Below are 27220 nucleotides of genomic sequence, written 5' to 3'. Positions count from 1 at the left end.
TAGTAATTGCAATCGTAATCGATTACTTTCATATTGTAATCGTAATCATGGTTAGTTTTACAAGGCCCCAGATAAGTTATTCTTCCACAATAACTCAAGAATAAAATACTATAGTTCAGTGTCAGGCAAATATACACCATAAAAGTCCATAAGTAATAAGAAAACAAAAGTGAATTGTAGGTTATCACTTAGAAGCTTCTATATAATATCGTACCTAAGCTATACTGTAATATCACCTGGGAAGATCTCAGTTGGTAGAAAAGTTAATAGAATGAACGGGTCAAGGACAAAGTAAAGAAAAGTCTCGGTCCTTGAATTATTAAAACATTTGTATTGCAAATTTCCCAAAAGAAAAAAAAAAAAAAAAAAAAGGAACAACTTACTGGACATAGCACTGTACAGTATATTTTTATCCAGAATAACAGTGGCCATAGGTTCTGCAAAGCTTAACCCTATGTTCTTCCATACGCAGGCAGTTCTTATTAAAACGATTCGCATATAAGATATATATCCCTAGAAAATATCAGTTTTATATTACTGGACGATGTTTTTGCTTTTAAAAACGAACCAGTTATTTACTTAATGTCAAGTATAAAGGAAACGTGCTCATAATTATATAGTGCATAACAGTACATGTAATCATGATTACTTCTTATGTGATCGTAATCGTAATCAATTACTCTTACTGTACGGTAATCATAATCGTAATCTAAAATTTGCAAAGTAATCGTAATCGATTACAATACCCCTGCAATCGCTCCATGCCTGCTTTTTTATGGCTTCTTCATGTTTACTACGTGGCATAACTTTATTTTTTGTAGATATCTATTCACTCTTTAATTCACTTCTATTTTCTTGTTATTTTCATTCATTTCACTATTAATAATGATTTCATCAGTAAGGATCCTACCTTTCCTCTGTGTTGCTATCTGTGCATACCCGGGAGCTCCCAATATTTGTCTATGCACTTGGTTTTCAGTCCGGTATAGCTTCCAGATCTCCAGTTCATTCATATGAACCATTTAATATCGCAGTCAGTGCTACACTTTGCAGAGTCTTCCCATTCAGTAACTTATTACAGCTTTTTATATTAAGTTAGGTTGGCAGTTTAATATTGCAGGTAGTGCTACACCTTTCCTGAAAGTCTTTCCAATCAGTAGCGTATTACAGTTTTTGTGTTATTTAGTTTGGCCTTGTGTGTGTGTGTGTGTGTGTGTGTGTGTGTTCCACCATTTGGTTTTTGTGATCTAAAGCAGTTTCTGGTGTTGTTTGTTAAGATTGAAGTCACTTGGATATTTTCTGTGTTCAGGTTGGTTCTCCATATTATAATATCACTGTGGTGCCTTTTATTTTATTGATTTGAAGTCCACGGAGAGCAGTGGGTCGATTCGAACCCAAACTCATTCGTTCCCAAATAGTTCGGGTTAGGTTAGGTTAAATTAGGTTTGATTAAGTTAGGTTAGATCTTATAAGGGACGGGCGATTAGTGATTGTGACTCTGGAGCCGAATCAACGTAAAAGTCCAACATGGCGTGTGACCACCTGCCACGGCTTCCTTGTACAGAAAAAATGTTGGTTTTACAGTTGATGTCAAAATTACGCATTTTCGCAACTTTTTAACTAGGTCAAGCCTTCCAGGACACAGGGCAGCATTAACAAGATACTGAAGTTTCATAAGTATTGCTACCTATAATTAGCACCAAGTATTTAAGTTGTAGGAGTGGCCCAGTTCCATCGGGTGAAAAATAGACAACTACCGTATAGTGATATTCCTGCTAATCATTCTTGGTGTCATAGTTACCGGTAAGTGGTTAGAATATCTCATTTGGAGCGACGGCCTTGCATCGGCCTTGCATAGGTTCGGTCCCCAGGGGGTGACAGTTTTTCCCTTTTTGTCATGTAATTCCTTAGAGAGATGTAGGCTGATCATCAGCCCTTAAATGTACTGGATTATGGCAGTTAAATCCCACGTCTCAACACCTTGAAAGGGGTGAAATGTGATTGCCTGTGTTTATATTCTTGAATGCATATCTTGGTGGGTCGTTCAGTCAGATACTTTTTGTGGCCTTAGGCCCTTCTGGATATGAACCCAGTGGACTGCAGACAGAAGTTGCCCTTCTATAGTTCACCATCCTCCTTTTAGGGGATAGAGAGGTAAGAAATGTTAGTATCGCCAGGCCATGGAACTACGGTATGTGGCTTATACTTGTGCCACATCATAAAGCTTCCCTTTCCATCATCAGTGACTGTAAGCCATATACTTCCATAGGATCGTGTTCAAAATGGGTTTGCAAATCCCGTAACACCTCGTCTGTAGCAGTTTAGTCGTCACATTATAGGCTACTCCAGTATCCTCTTGTATGTTTCTGATGCAAACTACGGTATGTTGAAATGAAAGTGTAAATAAAGGTCATGATATGTTAAAGTGTAATATGTAAATTAAATTAAGGGAGGCGGTGATGCCACATCCCATATACCACCTTGAATATGGTTTCTCATCCTGTTCCCTCAAAGATGTGATATACCGTACTGTATAATGATTTTATCTACCCATACATTTTGCTTTTATGGACCTGTTTATCAATTTTAACTTGGACCTATACACTGACTTTATTATTACGGGCCTCTATATCGATTCTGTTATACTGTACCCGGTAAACATTTTTTTTTTTTTTTGGGGGGGGGGGTTTGGCTGTGATCTATACTCATTTCACTTTAAAATGGCCAAAAAATGCCTTCTCCAGCCTTAATGCCGAGTTGTAACAAAAGGTTACTGTACCATTAGAATCTGATGCTATGAAGTGCTGTGTGAAAGGATATACAGTAGAGTTTTATGAATGCCCTTATTGCCATCTCCATCTTGAATGCAGAGTTGCAACACTAAATTAACAGTAGAATATGATCTTAGTCACAACGAGGAGCTTTGGAAAGAATGTGGAACTGCATCCTTGCCTTTTCTGTCATTGAGGTATATTACATTTAAAAAAAAAAAAAAAAAAAAAAAAAAAAAAAAATATGATAATCTGGACCAGGTTAATGTGAAGAGCATAGAGGCCAAAACGCCTCAGTTGGAGTGATGGCCTTGCTTAAGTTTGATTTCCAAGAGGTGACTGCAGGTTTTTTGACCATGTAATGGTAGCATGGAGAGTACGCTGATCATTTACCTGAAGGCTGCTAGTCTACGGTACCCAAGTCTCGTGACCTTGCACCCAAAAAAGGAGTAATATGGCATTAACCACTTTGCTACATGTACTCCACCAAAATAAAGTAGCTACAATATAATACAGGGTTTTGTAAAATGCTTTCAGCCGTAATTGTTAACAAGGAATAGGTAACATACTTGTAGAACTACAGTATTTTAGTGTATCCATCCATCATCTAATCCTTTTCTACGTTGTCAAGAGCGTAGGGGCTGGGGATTAGGCAGTATTCAGTCCCGACATTAATTTTAAAGCGAGGGTAGTAGAATTATTGTAGTTATTCCTTAAATAACTTGCAGAGTTTTCTCTAATGTGGCGACATATCAGCAGTTTATTGAAAAGTTAACATTTAACCACTGCATTTAATCCAGCTAAGCTGATATATTTGGGCAATTTGAATGTTATTTTGAAATGATGTTATTTGATTTCAAAGAATTTTCAGGGATTTGTGAAATGTTTGTGTACGGTAGCTCAAATACGGTTCGTGTTATAGCTTGGCAGCAGTACTATATTTAGACAGTTTCGTAATTATTTTAATCCTTTTTGAAGCAGGTATATAAATTTTCTTGCAGTGTTTGTACGGTTTGACCGAATAATTTAATAATCACAACAACTTGGAGAGATAAAAATCAATTAAAACTAATTACAGGACCCGTACTTATAACGCCGTGTCTATCACAACACAAGGGAGTTAGTCGAAGGCAGGGAGGAGAAAATCAAGAATATTCACACTGGTAAGCGATAGCTGCTTTTCTTACACTGCCTGTGGAGAATTTCGGAAGTATGGGGGTTGTGTGCAGAATGGAGGAATGAGAGGGAACGGAGGAGAGAGGTGGGTTGGTATGAAGGTAATGCTAGTGTGGAGGAGGGTGAGGCTAAATTTTCTATTTTCGTGATGGTACAGTCGTATTATGGCCAGTTCAGTACTGAAATATTTGGTATTATGTCAAAGATACGTTAACTGCTTTGGAATGTATGTCTTATTTCAATAATTGATACTACCGGGGTATGGTAGTGTAAAGTTCTGTAGTTTAAATATATTGCCATTTGCTGTATTTTAATTACCGGTATTATATGTATTTGGTTGTGTTGAAAGGGGTCTGTTGAGATTCCTTGGCAAATATTTTAAATCTATGTAGTTAGATATGTAAGTCGAGTAATAATGGTTTTGAGATGTACGTTTCGTAATTTGAGTATATACCATTGTTAAATATTGTGGTTAATTTTGTAATTGGAGGTAGGTGGTGACAACCATCATCCACTCACATGGTGTAGTGCTGCCTACTTCCTCCTTGACCTTTATCACTCTTTTGTGTGTGTTCTTACCTAATTGTATCAGTACAGGAATGAGTCAAGCTCCTATTGTCCAGTGTATTAAACCATTTTTACCTTACAAATCATAAATTTATGAATAGTTTTGGCGTGCACTATTTCTTCTGGTCGTGCATTCCACTGATCAATTGCCCTATATGGGAAACTGAATTTCCTTACGTCTTAGCACCGCTCTTTTTCTGCTGTTTTTTTTGCAGTGTCCTCATGCTGATGCTTCCCCATAGGTTATATACTCATTTGTCAATTTTCTTTTTCTCTGTGATGCATTTATATAGCATAATCCTGTCTCCTCTTTTCCTTCTATCCTGTAATGCTGGTAGGTCCAGTTTTTATAGTTTCTCTTCGTAGCTGAGATCCCTTAAGCTTGGTACCCATCTTGTAGCTGCCCTTTGTGCATTTTCAATCTTATCGATATGTTTTTTGAGATGTGGATTCCAGACTACTGATGCATACTCCAGGGTTGGCCTGATGATTGATGTTACTGTACTGGAATTATCTTTTTCAGCATGTCTTCATTTATATGTGAATGCTGTTCTCTTATTAGCAAGCAGTGTATACATGTTCCATAACTACCGGTTTCATTGATGTCAACCAGAGTTAGTCTGTTATTGATATTCACCCCTAGGTCCTTGTTTCCTGATACATGTGGCATTGAGCTTCCTAGATTATAATCCCAGTCTTGTCTATTTCCACTTTTACAAAACTTAATTACATGGCATTTGTCCACATTGAATTCCATTTGCCATCTATAGGTCCAGTCACGAAGCTTATATAATTCTTCTTGTAGCTCTGTGCAAGTGTCTGTTTGTAATTCTCCTTCGTATTTTTACTTCATCAGCAAACATTTAGATAGGTTCTATTTCCAGTATTGCTGTCACTGTCATTTATATAGGTATACCTCGATATATGATACTCCTAGATGCGATACCATGGTTTAGCAATGGGGGTAGAAATACCACCATACCCCGCCTAACAATGGCTAAACCCTGGTTTATTTTTTTTTTTTTTTTTTTTTTTTTTTTTTTTTTAAATAGCAAGTTTGATGATATTTTAGACTAAAATTGTGTGTTTAGGTTGATTTATAAACTGATTTTAGACTTAGCTTAATGTGTTTTAGCCATGGGTGGTGGTGAACATTGTACAGTAAAACCTCGATTTAACCCCTAAACCGCAGGGTTGTTTTTGCTTGACTTGTGTGTCTCGCTGGCATATTCGCATTCCAACAGACTCTCTAAAAATATTTGCCAAAAATCAGTTATTAGTCCTAGAATATTAAAATTACATATGCATACGGCACATACCTTCAGCTTTCTCCTGGGATGTTTGTTGAGCCTTCGTCGAGTACCGTAGGACTTGTGGAGACCTCTGAAGTTGGGGAACGAAGTCTCCACTTTACACTTCCCGACAACCCGTAATATGATTACCACAGCCTGATATTATCACTAGAAACACTATTATATGATTCTCAGATAGTTTGGAATCCATACTCCGAAAAAAAAAACACCGTGAAAGCAATGAAAATTATGAGCGCGTATGACCTTCCCACTTGCGATTATTCACCGCAGGTGTTCTGTCATTTATTATTCATAAAAACACACACTTTATATTTCTATTACTATATATCTACAGTCTTTATTCATAAGTTTCCTTCAGTAATAGTAGTTTATTGTCACTATAGACATTCAGTTTCTGTTTCAGTAAAATACGTAGCATTCACTTTCTTGTCCTGTATACTAGCGTTGAGAGTGAGTCTGTCACTTTCACTTTCACTTTCATAACTCATAGTATTCATACATGCTAGAGTGAAACTTTCACTTTCATTACGCCTAGTATATATACTCGTATTCTTATATTACTACTCATTTACATTTCTATTTACATTCTCTATTTTATTTACATTTCTATTTTATTTACACTGTGTTATGCACTGTCACTTGCAGTAACTTATAAAACTATTTTCCACTGTTCACTTATATTTACATTCATTGCTTTCACTTGCTGTTTACACATTATTTACATTTCCACTTGCACTGTTTTACTCACCAGAAAGATCGTAGTCACTGTCTATCATTTTCATTGACAAATTAGCCAGTTCACGTTCCACAGCAGTCACTTATCCCCTTTCCACACGAGGTTTATTAGGGGGTAGAGGTCACAGGGCCCTTTGCATGGGGCTAAAAAACGGCGGAATTGAACAGGCACGAATCCGACGTGCTTTCACTTTGAAAGACGACAGTAAACTGAATACAGTGAGGTGAACTGCCTAGGGGGAGTGCAATGCTGCCAATGTCAGCGTGCCTGATGACAGCTGCAAATATATACGCTATGAAATGATTGGCAGGAAACCTAGACAATACATTATAAATTAGGTAGTTCCAGGTGAATGTAAATATCACTTAGGCTTCTTCCTTTCTTTCTTATATATATTTTTATTATGAGAATAGATTATACGGCATATTTCAAGGTGAAATAAACAGCGAAAATTAGCGAACGAGTGCACGTGAGGTGTTGTCAGGTGATAATTAGCCAATTCCAGGTGTATGGCACTATCACTTACCTTATTTCTTTTTTGTATATCGTTTTCGTTTTTCGTTTTCGTTTTCGTTTTCGTTTTTTAAAGGCTCCAACATGCTTGCATGTGTCGGCCTTGGTCACCTAATGGCGGCTCTCCACGCTGCACGATCCATTGCAGCCTCCCTGTTCAGTCCCTTAACCCTAAGGTCACACTTAATGACCTCGTCCCATGTCTTTCTCGGTCTACCCCTAATAACCCCACCCCCAATATTAACACTTCTCACTTTCCTCACCCAATTATCATCCCCCATCCTCTCCACATGCCCAAACCACCTCAATCTACCTCTCCTCATCACAACACCAATACACTCCAGTCCCATCCTACCTCTCAACTCTTCCATTGTAAACCCAGCCCCTCCAGGCCTTGGACGCAGGGACGCACTGCACATCCACCTAATCATTGTCATTTCTGTACGTCTGAGCCGGCGAATGTCTTCCTCCTTCACTGCCCAGGTCTCACTGCCATACAGCATTACACTCCTAACACACGCTGCATACAAAGACCCCTTAGCACGTAGGGAGAGCCCCCTCAATGTCAGGAGAGGCAAGAGCTCCCTGAACTTCTTCCAACCACTTCTCACCCTAGCCACAGAGCTAGCTCCAGCCCCACCTCCAGCACACAACATGTCTCCTAAATAACAAAACTCTTCCACACACTCAAGAGATTCACCAGCAAGTTCAATCCTTTCACGTCTGACGATCTCCACCTTCTCACCCCGGCACGCCGTACACATAAAATCAGCATTATCTCGCAGTCTACCCCTGATACCACTACATCTCTTATGCACCCATTTATCACACACACCGCACAAGATGGAATTACTTCCCACGCCCTTGTGGCAAACTGCACATGGCCACTCTCCCTCGTCTTTGACAGTACCGCCACCAACCCTAAATATCATCACTTTTGTTTTATCTGCATTTACCCTTAAACCCTTTTGCCCCATACCATCTCTCCACTTCCTAAACCTTTCCTCCGTCTCCCTTTCATTCTCTGCAATCAACACCAAATCATCAGCATACAACAACTCCCACGGGAGTCCGTTTCTAAAGTCACGTGAAGGGGCTTCAAGTACCATGATAAACAACATGGGACTCAAGACTGACCCCTGATGCACACCAACATTCACGGAAAACTCATCACTCAAATCTCCATTCACTCTCACCTGGGTGTGAGCACCCACATACATGGCCATAACCACCCTAACCAGCCACTCCTCCAAGCCAAGCTTTCTCATTGCCCACTTCACCACCTCTCTAGGGACTCTGTCAAAGGCCTTTTCCAAATCAACAAAAACAAAATAAAGATCCCTTCTCCTACCAATATATTTTTCCTGAAGCTGTCGAACAATGAATATGGCATCAGTGGTCCCCCTACCTGGCATAAACCCAAACTGCATCTCATCAATATCCACTCTTTCTCTAATCATACCTTCTAAAACTCTCTCCATTACCTTCATTATCTGATCTAAAAGCTTTATACCTCTATAATTCCCTCTTTCCAGGGCATCACCCTTCCCTTTATACACATTTACAATTACACTCTTCAGCCAATCATCTGGGACAACACACTCATAAATAATCCTATTTATCAGGTCAGTGACTAAACTCACCCCTATATCGCCTGAGGCCTACAACATTTCGGCAGTCAACCCAGACACACCTACTGCCTTCCCCACCCTCATCCTGCCTATTGCCTCACTCACAGTAGCAGTATCAATCAAAGGCCAAGGGCCAGACACTGGATCTGCTGGCTCCAAACCTTCCCTGTCCCAGTCAAACTCCTCATTCAACAACCGGTTATAATGCTCTCTCCATGCATCTTTAATATCCTCACTGTTCACCACTACCCTTCCTTCATCATTCTTCACACACTGCACACCTATGATATCCCGATTATCCCTCTTCACCTGACCTGCCACCCTAAATATATTTTTCCTTTCCCCATGATTTAGGTTATCAAGTAATTGTCTCTGTGACTCAGACTTTGCCCTGTATACCTCTCTCCTAGCCCTACGCTTGGCAGCCAAATATTCCTTTTTGCTACCACCCTTCTTCCACTCCCGGAAAAGCCTTCTTTTCTCCTTAATTGCAGCTTCTACACCCTCATCCCACCACCAAGTTACTTTATGTCTTGGTGGTCCTCTTGTCCAGCCGCATGTTACATCAGTAACTCTCAAGAAATTGTTCTTGAGGGCTCTGTACTGTTCATTAACGCCTCTGTCTACAGCTCCCTGTTCAGCCACCACTCTCCTCAACTCGCTATAGAAGGCATCCCTTACTACTTGGTTTTTCAGCTTCCATATTTTCCTCCTAGGTACATAAGTCCTCTTTTTCATCACTTGTTCTTTAAGCACCATATCACAAATCAATAGTTTGTGCTGCTGCACACACTCCTCACTTCCTATAACTTTAACATCCCTCACTAACCTCCTATTGGCCCTCCTAACCAGAAAATAATCTATCTGACTGCTGACAGGCGAGAGGAGAGGGTAATGGAGGGGAGGTAGGGAGGGGAGTCAAGAATGGGGAGAAATGGCTAAATTGTCAACAATGGATGGGTGTACAGATGAGATTAGGAGTGCTGACTAGTGTTGGACATTGGCAGTACTAATAGATGATACAAGCCACCACTTGAAAGCCTGGGCGAATTATTTGGTATAAGAATAGGGCATAGGGCTTATTTCAGTGGATGAGATCAGTGGAAAATTCCAGGGAAGATCTACTTAGCGTAGCATGGCCGGACAGGCGAGAGGAGAGGGTAATGGAGGGGAGGTAGGGAGGGGAGTCAAGAATGGGGAGAAATGGCTAAATTGTCAACAATGGATGGGTGTACAGATGAGATTAGGAGTGCTGACTAGTGTTGGACATTGGCAGTACTGATAGATGATACAAGCCACCACTTGAAAGCCTGGGCGAATTCAAAATAACACAAAATCACAAAAGTGACACCCCGCGGTATGATCCCTTGCTCCCAAGCATCACGAAAGTGACGCCCCGCGGTTAAGGGGTTAACGGCGCCCTAGGTGGCCCTGAGCATGCCGAAAAAAAATGAAATTCTGTTAGATTGGGGCTTACACCTTTCGATACCCCCTAGAACTCACGCTAGCACATTTTTAAGCATATAAACGTGCAGACGTACAAAATCAGTAAAAAAAATTTATATTTAGAACAAAAGAAAGCAGGTAGGTGTGGTGTTGTACTGTAGTAAAGTACTGTACAGTAATCCAGGTAAGTACAATTCAGTAATCCAGGTAAGTACAGTACAGTAATCCAGGTATGTACTAACAGCCGTATGCTTAAAGCTAATGTAGGGTCTTTCCTAAGGGCCCAACATCAAAACGTATGCTAAAAGTTTAAGTAGGGAAAGACTTCCCTCAATATGTAGGGGTTGTTCCAACATTTTTTAAGTCGAGGGATGCTTGGCTTTCGCAAACCCGATATTTAATTATTCGTAAGAAAGTAACTCTGTACCTCCAGAAGGCATAGAATAATGTAAATAATTTATGTAAAAAATATTTTAACTTGCTAAAAGTGCAATGCAAACATACACGGGAACTGAACCGTTGGTTATTAAAACACGCAGGCTGTACCTTGCCAAGTAGTAGGTCAAACTCGTGCCCGTGTCTGCCCTGGCGGTGATACGCACTGTCATTTTTCTTTTTTTAAGAGTAGTTAACAGTAGGCGAGATCCTAAAATTGACATGTGTAAACCACTTTTATATGTTACCCATGTGATTGAACTGAATACTGTATAGAACATTCAGTCAATGCTAAAGGTAATAATATACGTTAATATGTATAACGAGAAAGATACTGTTCTTCGCCAGGCCAAACTATGAAGCGTCATGCCAGCATTGGATCATCTTCGGGTTTTAATCTCAGGCACTGCAAACTGTTTTTAATTTTCTTATAATACCATATTTAGTTATTTATCAGCAGCATTCTATTCGTATTTCTTGGTAATCGTTAAGGAGACATACCACCTTATTTTGCATTTTTTCCTTGCTTTAGCCCTTCATGGAATTCTTCAGTACTCTTGAATTGTGTTTTCAAGTTAGTGTTTTTCGTTTCTTGTAAATGTGGTAAAATTTGCTTTAAAAAGCGGTGTTTGTTCATGGACAACCACTATCTTGCAGTGCACGAAGACAGATGGACGCCATCTTAGAGCGCCATATACGATTGAAATTACTCTTGCAGGCCTACTCGTACAAACCTAACCTAAACTTTCGTAACAACCCAATCTTATTTCTCCTAACATTACCTAACTTATTTTAGACTAACCTAACCAATTTTATGCTAACCTAACCAAACTTAAACCTAACCTGTGTGCGAAGACCGACAAACGCCATCTTAGAATGCTATTTTTCAGTGAAATTGCCCTTTATCAGTGCTCATTTACCCAAACCTAACAAATTTTCGTAATTCAACCCAGCCTTAATTATCCTAACTTGTTTTAAGCTAACCTAACCAGTTTTAAGGCAACCTAACCAAATTTATCCTAACCTAACCTGACCTATCTCCAGCGCTAACTATCATATTTACAACATAAGTATTGATTGAAAAGTTTATTACTATAATAGTATATAAAGTATACGTACAAATAAGTGCTGATAAATAAAAAAATGACAGGAAATTATTTTGTTTTGGTGCTGATTGACATCGTCTGGACAAAGAATAGTCACGGCGACTCCCACAGGAGCACTTCCGACGTACCAACTGGTCACGCAGGGCTACCAACCACCCCCTTTCCCTGAATGTTCTCTTAGCATACCTTGTAAAAATTGAGGGCTTACTTGTGCTTTCCTTAGTGTGTAAAGTAGGGATCAATGTAGGGCCTCTCCATATGTGTTTAACCCGCCCCATCCTGACGTTTTTGGACCTTTTTTTTTTTTGGCTCAAACATCCGCTTTTGGTGAGAAACATTGAAAATTCATAGAGAAATCGCTCACCTGAGGTTTAAAATACCCGATTTAGGTACAAGTCCTTCCTTACCTGACTGTGTTTTCTAACAGGCTGGCACCAAAGAAAACGAGTTCTATGGGAGGGTAATTATTTTATCCACTCATAAACAGTATTTATTTATTTACTTGGTACGAATTTATATGTAGTACAAGAGTATATTGGTTTTCAAACAGTAATATAGGCATTATAAGCATTGTTTCACTCACTAACTCATCACCATTCATGACCTTTTTTTCCCCACATTACCTGATCATCATTTCTTCCTCTAATGCTATGTAAACATTGTCCTCCACATTGTCATCGATTGGGGAATCACTCTGGCCCAGAATGTCTTTATTGGCCAGGTCACTGGTAACAGGTGAATTTCCGAGACAATGGTGTGCAGGGGGGGGGGGAGAGGTTATGCGGTGTAAGGCATTGTTCCTGCTTGGCATCTTGTAGAGGAATAGAGGAAGGTGTCCCGTGTATACGTGCCAAAAATCACTTGCGAAATCACTCGCGAAAATTGAAAATTGTGCAAATTAGGGACCTTGCAATGTTGCCGCGTTAATTCACGTCGCCGGGACGGCGCGGGTTAAGCATATGGCCGTAAGTACGGTAATCCAGGTAAGTTAAGGGGGGTATCACACAGTACCTCGTATCAGGAACTGCTGAGGAAGATTTAAGTGGAACAAAACTTGGACGCTATCACACACGTTCCTCATATCCTCGGCAAAGGACATGCATCTCATACTGTTGCCATAGCCCTGTCTCGCGACTGTGGAAAGTGATCACTGTCGCTGACTCGGTAGAGAATAAGGAGAAGCAACTTTGTTTACAAACAGTTACACATGCTGATAAGTATACATCACATCACATTATCCAGGAGTTGTTGTTGTGATGTTTTCAAATGGTGACTGGTAGGGGGAGGCAGTGGCTCATTCGGTATAGAGGTGGCCTGCAGTTCTACCGGACCCAGGTTCAAATCTGCACTGGGGCAGGGAACAGTTTAAGGATTTGAATTTCACTAAATCAGACTTTCCTGATCTACCAGAAGACCCGCCAACATGTCATAAAAATACCCCTGCTAATACCAATACACTAGTCCTGTATGAGACAGCCCTAGCATGTATTCAACATGGACAGTGGGTGTTAGCGCCGAAGTGGTGACATGAAGAGGTGTATGGTATGTAGGAGGACTACTGGGCCTTGATAGCAGGCTGTGAAGCCTATGCCCAGAGTCAGGGGGGGGGGGGAGTACGTCTAGCTGCGGTGGAGTCCTCAGTTGTAAACGTGATTATTTTATCGACATCACAGTTTCCTAGGTATAGGAAATATTAACTCTTTATAAGGGTTTCAAAACGATTGATATTTATTCTAAAATATTAATAAGTACAGTAAAACCTCAATATAACGGACTTCAGTAGACCGGAATTCGCTTTTACCAGACTCGAGGAGCTACCAGACTAAATTCCTATACAGGTAACTCACACGGAACACGATCTCACGGAACGCGCTCGCAATTATACACGGTAAGGGCTGGGATACATATAAGACAACGTAAGATTAAAGAACCATTATGAAAACTACAAATTAATGCAGGAGAGGCCTTTGAAAGATCAAATCCTCGAACGTCACTACAGCGCGCGGTTTGTTTTGATTACGTGATGATCTAGGCAGGAAATTATTCAGTGAGTGAGACATTCCAGAGTACAGTAGCACAGTATTTGTAAGTTAAATATTTACAGTACTGTACTGTACTGTTCTGGTAAGTTTATGTGCAACTTAAAGTACTAATAAATAACGTTAAAGCAAGAAATAAAGTCTTATAACCAGTTTACCTGATAGGCGTCAGAATATTGCCTTTTTTATTTGTTCGTTTTTTCCACAGTACTATACAGTATCTGTAAGTTAAATATTTACTGTTCTCGTATGTACTGTACTTGTAAGCACATAAATAAAGTTAAATCATTAAATAAAGCCTTGTAACCAGTTAACCCGAATTATATGATTACCCATGATCGGCGTCGGAATATTGCCTTTTTTGTTTGTTCATTAAACTCTGACTGTACTGCTTTTCTGCAGTGCTGTATTTGTAAGTTAAATATTTACTGTTCTGGTATGTACTTGTAAGCAATTAAAGCATTAAATAAAGCCTTGTAACCAGTTAACCTGATTTATATGATTACCCATGATCGGCGTCGGAATATTGCCTTTTTTGTTTGTTCGTTAAAGACTTGCTGTACAGCTTTTCCACAGTACTGCATTGCTAAGTTAAATATATACTGTTCTGGTATGTACTTGTAAGTTAAAGCACTCAAAAAAGATAAAGCATTAAATAAAGCCCTGGTACCAGTTAACCTGATTTATATGATTACCTATGATCGGCATCGGAATGTTTCCTTGTGTTTACGTACAGTATTTGTGTGTTGAAGTTTTGCTGTGGAGTACTGTATTTGTGAGTTATAACATTAAATAAACCTTCTAACCACTTAAAGTGCTTTCTAGTGATTACCAGTGACAGATAACAGCAAAACAACACATTTGGGGGGTCTAGGGAGGAAAATACGGAGTAGTTTAAATATATGCGATTTCGCACCTAACACAGCACGGTAGAAACGAAACCCACGTGTTCCGTGCGAGTTTCCTGTATATCGGAAAAAGTCCGATAAAGCCAGAAGCAGTCCGGACTGCCTGACCACTTCAGGTATGTTCACCACAATAAGGTAAATAAAAGACATGTTTATCACTGTATAGTAAAGTATTATACGGTCGACCCTTTGTCTTCGTGGGGGTTAGGGACCTGAGACCCCCGTGAAGATCGAAAATCCGTGTAAAATTGATGTCCCCCTAAAAACACCCCTAGCCCCCCATTTTCTTCTTTAATGAAAGAAAACCCCTGTGTACATGTCAATAAACACATTATTTATAATGAAAGTATGAAAAAAATAGTTTAATAGCGTAGGTGGATGGCTGCTCCCACCGCTCGTCACAGCTACACTCTCACCCTCCACCACCGTTACCAGGATTTTCCTTCCCGTAACTTGTCCAGCAATTCTACCTTCTCCAGCAGGGTCATTACCTTCTTCTGGAGCTTTGGGGTGCCTTCAGGAGATGTCTTGGCTGCTCTCTTAGGGCCCATGGTAGGTAAAATGATGGTGTCACGAAGAGGTCGGCGAGTACAAGCATGCACAAGCGTGGTCACAGTGAGAATGGATTTCGGGACAATTCGCCGTCAAGTCAATTCGCAGTCACAACAATAGCAAGACAATTCGCCATCAGGACGATTCCCTGTCATTTATTTACATACTATAATAGTCTTTTAAATATATGAGTTTTAAAAGTGGTGGTGGTTTATTGTTTTTATAATAAATGTAGTGACATTGAGGCTTAGCCATATCTTTCCCCACGGTTTGCATCCACTATGGCCGATCAGAATAACACGTTGGATGTTGTCATTTGAGATGAATATATACTTGTACCTTTTCAAAGTCGTTTTAAAATATACCCAGGATGTTGTAGTACCAGTGAAAATTAATGAAGACAGCTACGGGTGACGCTAGAATATAATTCAAAGTCGACTACAATGAAGTAGAAACACGGTAATTATTGGCAAAAAGTGCAACTTATAAATGATATCCAAATCCTATGCTATTGAATGAACATAGACTTTGATAGATCCCCTTGAAAATTAGTTATTAAAGTATTGATTATTCAAATATAAGTATATTTATAGAATGACAGGGAATCGTCCATGTTTTGACGGCAAATTATCTCGGAACCTGAGACTGAGAGAGCCTGCCGCGAGATATTTAAAACAATGCGGGGGTGGCGCTGCGGGCGGTATGCAACGTGTGGCGTGCCATTTAAATGTGTTTCCATTTTTCTCTGGACTTCAAAAAAGGTGATTTGGTTTCCCTGGTGACAAACCGCGAACAATCGAAACCGCAAACAGAGGAACTGCGAGGACAGAGGGTCGACTGTATGTACTATACTATTTGATTAATGTAGTGAAGTTAAAACACAGTACAGTACTGCAGTGGTAGTCAAAACAGTTTAAAAACTGTTCATGAGATCCGGACTAATGTCTGATATATCGGAAAAAGTCCGGTTTAGCAGGGGGAAGTCCGGATGTCGCTTTTATCGTAATTTCGCATTTTTCGGAATGGCTTGGGCCCCAATTAGTCCATTATTGTGAGGTCTTACTGTATTCAGTGTTAGGCTAAATGTTCAGTGCTGTAGTATGATATATTCTCTGTTGAGTCGCCTGGGTTTTGGTCACGCTGTTTTGCCCGTCGTATCCTCGACAGGAATCCAACCAGATGAATTCCAAATGCCCCTGGTATCGTTGGCAATTTTACCATGTAACCGTTCCAATTTCCCATCGTATCCTCGGCAAACCTCATATGAAGTGCCGTGCAATTTTTCACTTTGGGGTCAGGCTAGGCGGGAGGAAGACTGTGTGAGCATAAACATACCCAGTTGGTGGGAAACTGCAAACAGACGATCGAGATGCACGCGGCGCCTGCCACATTTGAATTTCTTTCTAATTTTTACCCATTTGGGGGGAATTTTAAATTTTTTTTTTGCATAAATATTCCTCAGGAGATGTGTGCTGTTAGTTTGGGGTTGCTATTGGAATGAATGCCTTTAGATTGAGGTTTTACTGTAATTTTCGGGTACAGTTTACTAAACTTAATTTTTTCCTGACTTATCTTTGACAGTTTTCAGGTTTTGTTGGTTGTGGTGAGTTATTTACAGGTGTTAGGCTTAGGTTAGTTTCTTTTACAGCTGTTAGGCCATTTAGATTGGCTTTATACTTGTTTTTGGACTCATTTGGGTGAGTTTAGGACTTGGTTGGGGGGGAGGGGCAACCCAAGGCTCATAAACGCATCCCTATACTTTACATGTTAAATCAACCCCAAGATACGATACCCAGCCTAACAGTGGGCTTTTACTTTACCAATTGCATCGTTAAACTGGGGTATACCTGTACTATAAACATAATTGGTGCCAGGACTGATCCTTGTGGAACTCTGCTGGTCACTTCTCTCCACGATGAGTAATTTTGTACTGTTCCTATTTCCCCTTTTCTGAGAAAAGCTTGCATCCAGCAGTACAGATTACCTTGGATTCCTTCTTGATGGTACAGTTTCCATAAAAATCTTTGGTGTGGTACTCTGTCAAATGCCTTCTTGAAATCAAAATAGGTACTATCAACCCATCTTTTTTCTTTTCTGTAGTGTTTCATCAACTCTGTCATAGTAGTTTAATAGATAAGTAACACAAAATTTACCCTTTCTTACACTGAACTGTCTTTCTGTATTCATACTGTATTTTTCCAGATGGTTTGCCCAGATTTTTCTTATCAGCTTTTCTAGTATCTTACATACAACACTGGTCAGGGATACTGGTCTGTAGTTGAGTGAATTCTATTTCCTTTCTTAACTGAGTGGAGAGATGTAAATGGGTCATTCCATCGTGAGAAACGTTATATTCAGAGATAAGTTACTGATCTACTCTCACTTGTATTATGTAGGCAACATAAATAAATGCTGTTCGCAAGGTATACTACCAACACCTCACAATACATTATGCTATGGTCAGATTATTCTGATTTTATATAAATTTTTAAAAGTGGCGTGAGAAACGTTACCGCGATGCTACCCTTTTACTTTGCGTGAGTATTTTCAATAACTCTGTGCTTTTACTGGTTAGGTCAAGAAGTGCTTTATATCAGTCATATGTCAGTGTATGAGGATCATAATCATAGCCAGCAAATTCTATTTCCCCTAAGAATATTGCTACTGTTAAGGAAAATGTGACCATGAGACACGTAACAGGAAAAGTGAGAAACGTTACTTGTGCGATTTATATTTCTCATATAATTACAAAATCATCTTTTATGAAGGTTACAGTAATTGTATCACAAACAATGTAAGTCATGTATTAATGTGAAACACGATAAATTAACCAAAACATGATTCTTGTAAACCAGGGTTGGGGGTGATGCAGCGGAAAAGAACAATGTAATTTTGAATATTATGAACAGAATTTACCTTATAACATGTAGGTAACCCTACAGCCAGTAAGAGATGTGAAATTTACATGATAAGCTTACCTGTATATCACAGCAGCGATATAAACAAGACAAAGATCAACTACTTGCTCATCAAAGATGGAAAATTCATCCTTTTAGACTGATTAATTGAGGAAGGAAAGTTCACCCCTTTGAATGTGCGTGTCATTCTTGACACATGAGGAGTTGGCAATACCTGCACAACCATATACTCTGAGATCTCGTCTCTGTCCAGGTTGTCAGGAAAATGAAACTGACTATCACCCATTTTGTCAGTGCCTCTCTTTCTTAAATAATTAACTTCAAACATGCTTGGCTCCGGAACTGATTCTACCACTGCAGCATAATGCTTCGACAGCTTCTTGGTAGTGTAATGAACTAGTACATAGTTACCTGGGGATGGTTTTTGTGTTGTCTCAATATCAGTAGTACTCTGTGGCTCAGGCTGGGACATGAATGACTCTGACATTTCTGCAAGAGATGGTGTACCTTCCCTATCACTGCTAGTACTGAAGTCAGATTGTGGGTCATAGCCAGTCTCCTGAAGTTAGCACTGCTTAAAAGGTGATTGGTCTGCAGTCAAATGATACAATGCTACTTTACAGTGGCCAAGAGGTTTTACTGACCTGCACTGCTGAATGGATTTTGCTGCCTTACAGTCTTTCCAGATCTGTACATATCTTGACTTCTCAGTGTTTATATGTTCAGTAGACACATACATTAGTTCAGTTTTATCTGTTATTTGTTCAGCCTCCTCATAAAATTCTACAGCAGACCTTACTGTACAGCGACCTTGTAAAACTCACTTGTAAACATTCCATTTTAGTAAAGCCCCAATCCTATCATGAGGGCCCTTGCCATGATAATTTTTTTGAAAGTTCCATTTAGCAATGCAGTTGTGGATGGCTTTGTAAGAGGTTAGAGTTGCCATAGAATACCTATTCTTGAAGTGGGCTGCTGCCCCATCAGTCCACAATGATACATGTGTAAAATGAATACCAGCAGAATTCAGATAATCAGCTGGAGTCATTGGAGACATGATGGTAAAGCACACTCACCAGGTACCAGGCAAAATCAATTTACTGTTTGGAAAGAATAAAAACTTAAAGATAACATACTAAATTACAAACACAGGGGTTTTATCATTGGACTTCAGTGCAGGTACTTTGATTTTTTGTTCAAAGGTGTGCGTGAGAAACTTTACATCATTTTCTGGTAATGTTCCTCACAGTGGGCATGTAACGTGTGTGACAGACCATATGGCTTACCAGGGTTTATTTCAAAGTATCCCAGCGTTACATTATTAAGGCCTTGGGATGCCTGTTTATAATATAGTGTTATGTTGGTATTCTCCAGTTTGTTAGTTGTGTATGGGAAAAATGGGGAAAAAACTTGAGACACGTTACTCCTGAAATACTTCCATTTAAAGGTCATGCTACATTCTGACCACAACATACAGTATATGTAGACAACTGTAGTGTCAATCACAACTCAAATAGACACATTTTCAGTAAAACACAGTGTCAGCATTCCAAACAATAACATACTCTGGTCAATGATGTTATGAAAGTTGCTATATTCAGCACTGGTTTTTCTTTGGTGACATAACGTGACATTTTTTTATGCAGCTCCCCAAGTTGACAGTTTAGGCTCTCTTTCTCTTCAGATTCATAAAATTCAATGATTAAGCTTTAAAATGATGTATAATTTATATACTTTTAAGCAATTCTAATTTTGACACAAAAGGTTGACATCTTCGTGGAATTACCCAAGTGTGACATTCATCCAGGAACTAAACTTTTACACTATTCCCTGCTGTCAGCCGCAAGGGAATACAGACTCAGTGCATGGGAAGGGCAGTTGCTTCCCTGCAGTTGATGGGTCTGCTCATCTAGACAGACAAGGGTTGATCAACAGCAACAACCCCTGGAGTGTGATATAGGCAGATTTCTGTAATTCTTTGTATTGGAAGGCAGATTAATTCAGCATATGGTGACATTTTTTTTTTGTCCCTTCAATATGTAAACTGTAGCCAGCGTATACTGTATGTGGACTGCAGACTGGGGTACTGCATTTTTATTATTTTTATTATTATTACTATTATTATTATTGACTCTCGGATACGTTTATGTGAAGCTACAGAATGTGGTCAATGTTTTTGGCGTATCATACAGAGCCAGGATTCTGGGGGCTTGAATGGTGAGCGTATGGAAGCGTGGCCCATTGGATTGGGCAAATTTGGGCTGTCTGGACATTGCTACTCCTCACCCTGCCCGGATGATGATGATGATGATTATCATTATAGCAAGGAGGAATACTTGGCTGCCAAGCGTAAGGCTAGAAGAGAGGTATACAGGGCGAAGCTTGAGTCACCGAGACTTTTGTGTGATAACCTAAATAGTGTGGAAAGGAAAAAAATGATATTTAAGGTGATGAAGTGATCAGATGAAGAGGGATAATCGGGATATTATAGGTGAGCGTGTGTGAAGAATGATGAAGGAAGGGTAGTGGTGAAGAGTGGGGATATTAAAGATGCATGGAGAGAGCATTATAACCGGTTGTTGAATGAGGAGTTTGACTGGGACAGGGAAGGTTTGGAGCCAGCAGATCCAGTGTTTGGCCCTTGGCCTTTAATTGATGCTGCTACTGTGAGTGAGGCAATAGGCAGGATGAAGGTGGGTAAGGCAGCAGGTGTGTCTGGGTTGACTGCCGAAATGTTGAAGGCCTCAGGAGATATAGGGGTGCGGTTAGTCACTGACCTGACAAATATGATTATTTATGAGTGAATGCCACTCAGGGATAAGTGAGGCTGGTCACTCTCATCTTAAATGTCGAGACCAACTGCCTAGCCCCGGGCTCCTATGCTCCTGATGGGGCAATGTAGGATTGGATGATGGATGGATGGTGTTGTCCCAGATGATTGGCTGAAGAGTGTAATTGTAAATGTGTATAAAGGGAAGGGTGATGACCTGGAAATAGGAAATTATAGAGGTATAAAGCTTTTAGATCAGAAATGAAGGTAATGGAGAAAGTCTTAGAAGGTATGATTAGAGAGAGAGTGAATGTTGATGAGATGCATTTTGGGTTTATGCCAGGTAGAGGGACCACTGATGCCATATTCATTGTTAACAGCTTCAGGAAAAATATATTGGTAAGAAAAGGGATCTGTATTTTGTTTTTGTTGATTTGGAAAAGGCCTTTGACAGAGTCCCTAGAGAGGTGGTGAAGTGGGCAATGAGAAGGCTTGACTAGGAGTGGCTGGTTAGGGTGGTTATGGCTATGTATGTGGGTGCACGCACCCAGGTAAGAGTGAATGGAGATTTGAGTGATGAGTTTTCCGTGAACGTTGGTGTGCATCAGGGGTCAAATTTGAGTCCTATGTTGTTTATCATGGTACTTAAAACCCTCTCACATGACTTCAAAAGCAGATTCCTGTGGGAGATGTTGCATGCCGATGATTTGGTGTTGATTGCAGAGAATGAAAGGGAAGTGGAGGAAAGATTTAGGAAGTGGAGGGATGGTATGGGGCACAAGGGCTTAAGGGTAACTGCAGATAAAACAAAATTGATGATATCTAGGGTTGGTGGCAGTACTGTCAAAGACGAGGGAGAGTGGCCATGTGCAGTTTGACACGAGGGCGTGGGAAGTAATTCCATCTTGTGCAGTGTGTGTGATAAATGGGGGTGCAAGAGATGTAGTGCTGTCAGAGGTATAGTGTTAGATACTGCTGATTTTATGCGTACGGCGTGTCGGGGAGAGCAGATGGAGATTGTCAGGCGTGAAAGGATTGATCTTGCTGGTGAATCTCTTGAGTGTGTGGAAGAGTTTTGTTATTTGGGAAACATGTTGTGTGCTGGAGGTGGGGCTGGAGCTAGTTCTGTGGCTAGGGTGAGAAGTGGTTGGAAGAGGTTCAGGGAGCTCTTTCCTCTCATGACATTGAGAGGACTCTCCCTACATGCTAAGAATGCAGCATGTGTTAGGAGTGTCATGCTGTATGGTAGTGAGACCTGAGCAGTAAAGGAGGAGGATATTCGCAGGCTTAGACGTACAGAAATGACAATGATTAGGTGGATGTGTAGTGCGTCCCTGTGTGCAAGGTCTGAGGGGGCTGGGTTTACGATGGAAGAGTTGAGAGGTAGGATGGGACTGGAATGTATTGGTGTTGTGATGAGCTGAGGTAAATTGAGATGGTTTGGGCATGTGGAGAGGATGGGGGATGATAATTGGGTGAGGATGGTGAGAAATGTTATTATTTGGGGTGGGGTTATGAGGGGTAGACCGAGAAAGACATGGGACGAGGTCAGTGTGACCTCAGGGTTAAGGGACTGAACAGGGAGGCTGCAATAGATCGTGCAGCATGGAGAGCTGCCATTAGGTGACCAAGGCCAACTTATGCAAGCATGTTGGAGCCTTTAAAAATGAAACGATTATTATTATTATTGTTGTTATTACTATTATTATTATTATTTATTATTATTATTATTACTACAGAATTCACAAATTCTTACTGCCATGTAATTAAACCTTACTGTTCCCAGGTTATATTGTTCTTGCTGCTAACCAGATACTTTTGTTAATCAAGGTTTGGACGGAAAGGACTAATGTATACTATTTTTTCAGGAGTGTTAATTGACCCAGCTGTGGAAACTCCCAACAGAGACGGAGAAAGGGGAGAAGAAAACCACAACCAGCTGCCAAATTAATACCAACCAGCTGCCCAGTCACGGTAATACCAACCATCTGCCTCCACTCTCAGGTAAGCGTCCTATTGTGACTTTTTTAAATTTTGCCAAAGGGACCTGTAGTATGGGGCCTTCTGCTCTTGTCATAATATACTTGCTATCACCAGACTCTTTCATTTATATTAGGAGACGGCCATCATTGTGAAGGAATCTATCTACTACCCAGTTTCCCACTATCTATCTGTTTAAACTGCCATCTGTCCTTATTCAGTGCTGAGTTGTAACAAAAGATTAACACAGGAATAAAGCCAGTCATGAAGAGTTCGGTAAATAATGCAGAGCTGTCGGAATTTCTTGTTCTGCTGGGAATAAGGATGTACTTGAGGGACTATAACCAAGGAATTGAGCTAGACAGATGTTGTAAAATGGATTTGTTCATCTTAGGTCTTGTGTACGGTACTAGTAGTAGTTCAACCCCATTCACAGCAGAACATTATCCCAGTAGACTGCAGGCTGAGTTACCCTTCTGTAGTCCATCATTCTCCTCTTGCGGGATAGTTGTGGCATTGAGAAGTGTAAATGTAGTCAGGCAGCCCTCCCCCCCCCCATCCAGCACCAATACACTAGGGGTTATTTAAGATCCATATTGAACTCCTCCACAGACAAAAGGATTAAGTTTGAACACACTTGAGATTATCTCCTAAAACCTTGCCTTATTTTCAGGGTCCATCTGTGTTACTCAGGCTGCTGTTCCTGCGATTGCTGAGTTGGTGCTGCCGTGCTGGCGTTGATCCTGGTGGCGCTGCCGTGCTGGCGTTGATCCTGGTGGCGCTGCTGTGCTGGCGTTGATCCTGGTGGTGCTGCCGTGCTGGCGTTGATCCTGGTGGTGCTGCTGTGCTGGCGTTGATCCTGGTGGTGCTGCCGTGCTGGTGGTGCTGTCGTGCTGGCGTTGATCCTGTTAGTGCTGCCTGCTGGAGTTGATCCTGGTGGTGCTGCCTGCTGGAGCTGGCGGTGCTGGCTCAATTTTTCTCATCATGCAATGTCTATACCCAAGGGTGGTTGGGGTTTATCGTTAACGTAATGCCACTCAGGGATGAGTGTGGCTTGTCACTCTCATCTTGAATGTCGGGACCAACTTGCCCAGCCCTGGGCTCCTTCGCTGCTCATAGGGCGATACAAGATTGTGTGGTGAATGTTGAAAAATACTCAGTGGCCCCAAAACTCGGGAAATACCTCTGATAGATATAGAGGTTCCCAGCGCCGTTGATCCTGAAAACCTTTCTGCATCTCAGTTCCTTCTACTACAACTACAGCTACAACCACCCGTCTGAAATGTGAGTTAGAAAATTTTTGGTTGGTCCACCTTGATTTGGCGGAGAGTTTTGTCTTTGGCAGCCTAATTTCATCAGCCAGAAGCAGAGTAAGACAAGGCTAGCAATACTGTGGCTCTGCATCCTTTCCAGATCATTTTTAAGCCAAGTTGAGATGGACAGAGTATAACAGTTGCTCCCCTACTTACGATATTTTAATAGAGAACTGACCCCATCGTTGGGTGGGAAGAGGAGTCAGAAATGATGATGATAATGCCTAATGATGATTTTAATTATGACCATTGGCAGTGCTGGGCTGCATAACTAGGTCATTCCACCACTAGGGTATACAAGACCAGTTAACTTAGTCTAGGTGCTGATTTTACTTGCCTATTGATGACGACGACGATGATTGATGATAGAATAGTTTGTGCTGGGCTGCATAACTAGATCATTCCACCACTAGGGTATACAAGACCAGTTAACTTAGTCTAGGTACTGATTTTACTTGCCTATTGATGACGACGACGATGATTGATGATAGTTAGTGCTAGGCTCCATAACTAGATCATTCCACCACTAGGATATAGAAGGCCAGTTAACTTAGTCTAGGTGCTGATTTTACTGGCCAATCAACGATGACGATGATTGATGATAAGCTAGGATGATGCAGTGCCAGGAGTCAATCCCTGGCACTATCAGGCTGGCAACCACACAGCCGAATGAAATCTCAAGCCGATAAGTGTTTAATCTCAATAGCAATTCTTCTTAGCTCTTGTTCGTAAGTGGGAGAGCAACTGTCTTTATTCCAACTAACACCAGATGGTTTTATTCAACTGAGAGTGATGCATTGGGGGTCTAAGGATAATAATGAGCTTTATTTTTAACTTATTTTCATCTTAAATGTCAGGACGAACTTGCCTAGCCCCGGGTTCCTACGCTCCTCTGTGGGGCGACGTGGGATTGGATGATGGCTGATTGGATGGATTTTTAACTTATTTATATTCGTCTGTGCTCAATTATCATACTTCTTGCACCATAACGTGGCCTGGGATTTGTCCATTCACCTGCTTTTTTCATATATCTCTGTGGTAGAATAACACAGTACTACATGTCTACATCCATCCCACTGCACTTCTTCATGACTAGCATTCTGCTTGATAAACTATTGCTAAGATGCTGATTTTATGCCTGAGTAGAGTAACAAGAGTACAGTAAGTAAATTCCCCAGGTTTACCAGTAGCAGATAGTTTTGAAACCTTTCCCCTGCACTTCATGATTAGCACGTCTCCTTGCTAAGGTGTTGCCTCAGCTCAGCAATATTTCAAGCTGATAGATAAAGTACATGTTATTTTTGATGCCTTTGACTGCTAGTAGTGTTTCTCTCAGTTGAACAGTGTCTGGTGTTAGTTCAGTCAAAGTGGCTTGTCTTCTTTGTGGCTGGGGTGATTTCCTAACGTGATTTCTTAGCAAGCCTCCTGAGCCACCTAGAAGACATCCAAGTGAATTATGCATCTGATTATTGCTTGATTATTATGTTGATGTTTGTATTGTAATTGATGTACAGTGGACAGATTTTTTTATAGCCTGTGGTTTGGCCAGTTGTTTGATGCTTGTGTATATTGTCGCTATGTTGTCCGTTTAAATCACCCACACCGACCGACCCTGCAGTTCTGGCGTTACTCATTGTTTACGAACCTCGGCCCGTCGATTCTCCTGTGTGGAAGTTGGAACGCTAAGTACCGGTATGCTTTAAAAAAAAAATAGCGCCAAGTCAGACTGAGGAGATCAAAGTTTTGCGCCGGCAGTAAATGAACAAAAAAGTTTGCATCGTAAAGATAAATTTTAAAAATTGTGCGCCGAATTAGTTGCCATAATACTGTCGTGTAGCGTGGCCCCAATTCCCTTTGCTACTAGTGGGGTTTTGGGGGATTGGGGATGTCTGGGGGGTTGGGTCAATACTTTTACAGCACACACAACCCACCATTGTGTGCCATGATATATATCCGTTTTGACATGGGTAATGGGGGCTGTCGGACAGTGAGGAGTCCATCATTGCATATGTTGGAAGGATAAGTGGCACACAGGTGGATGATTATATAGGTAAACATGCACTCAGGCCTTGCTTGCAATAACCACGTTGTGGCCGTACAGTAAGGGGGCGGAATGCTCTATGAGGGGGTTGTGTTTGATGGCCAGTTTTTTTGTTTATTTTTTATGGCCTAGGCAATGCCTCAAGGATTGGGCATACGTTCTTAAGTGGATATTGCAAGCCAGATGTTGCACACTTTGTTCACATCTATCAGATGCTGGACCTCACATTCACAGCCACCCAGTCATTCACCAATGTTTTGTTTCCCCTGTTTTGCAAGAGAGCTGGGACTAGCTACTGACTGATGTAATACCGTATAGTGCCACGTCCAGCTGGAGCACCGTAACTCCTTACACCACCACGTGACTGTCTAGTTGTATGCTCATTGTTTACAAACCGCGACCCTGTCGATTCCCCTTTGTATGCAGTTAACCTTATTGTTCCATGAAAGCGTGCGTGGCAGGAAAAGCGATTACTGTATTCTTAACGTCAGATGGAAATTGGACGTACTTATAAAAGCATGCTACAAGGTTGAGTAAGATTAGTAACAAGTATGGTGTGGGAATAACTACCATAATACATAAGGCAGCAGAGTAATGTATATATTATTAAAGTTTTATGCTGGAAGAACGCTAAGTACGGATGTAAAAATATGCACCATGTCAGACCAAGGAGATTAAAGTTTTACGCCGGCAGTAAATGAACAAAAAGTCTGCTTCGTAAAAATAAGCTTTAAAAATTTTGTGCCAAATTAGTTGCCATAATACTGTCATGTAGTGTAGCCCCAAGTCCCTTTGCTACTAGTGGGGTTTTGGGGGATTGGGGATGCCTGGGGGGTTGGGTCAATACTTTTACAGCACACACAACCCACCATTGTGTGCCATGATATATATCCGTTTTGACATGGGTAATGGGGGCTGTCGGACAGTGAGAAGGAGTCCATCATTGCATATGTTGGAAGGATAAATGGCACACAGGTGGATGATTATATAGGTAAACATGCACTC

Source organism: Coenobita brevimanus, chromosome 22 (assembly GCF_032717465.1).
Source record: "Coenobita brevimanus isolate Jiangsu-jjx chromosome 22, ASM3271746v2, whole genome shotgun sequence".
Lineage (NCBI taxonomy): Eukaryota > Metazoa > Arthropoda > Malacostraca > Decapoda > Coenobitidae > Coenobita > Coenobita brevimanus.
This window is presented reverse-complemented; position numbering follows the sequence as displayed.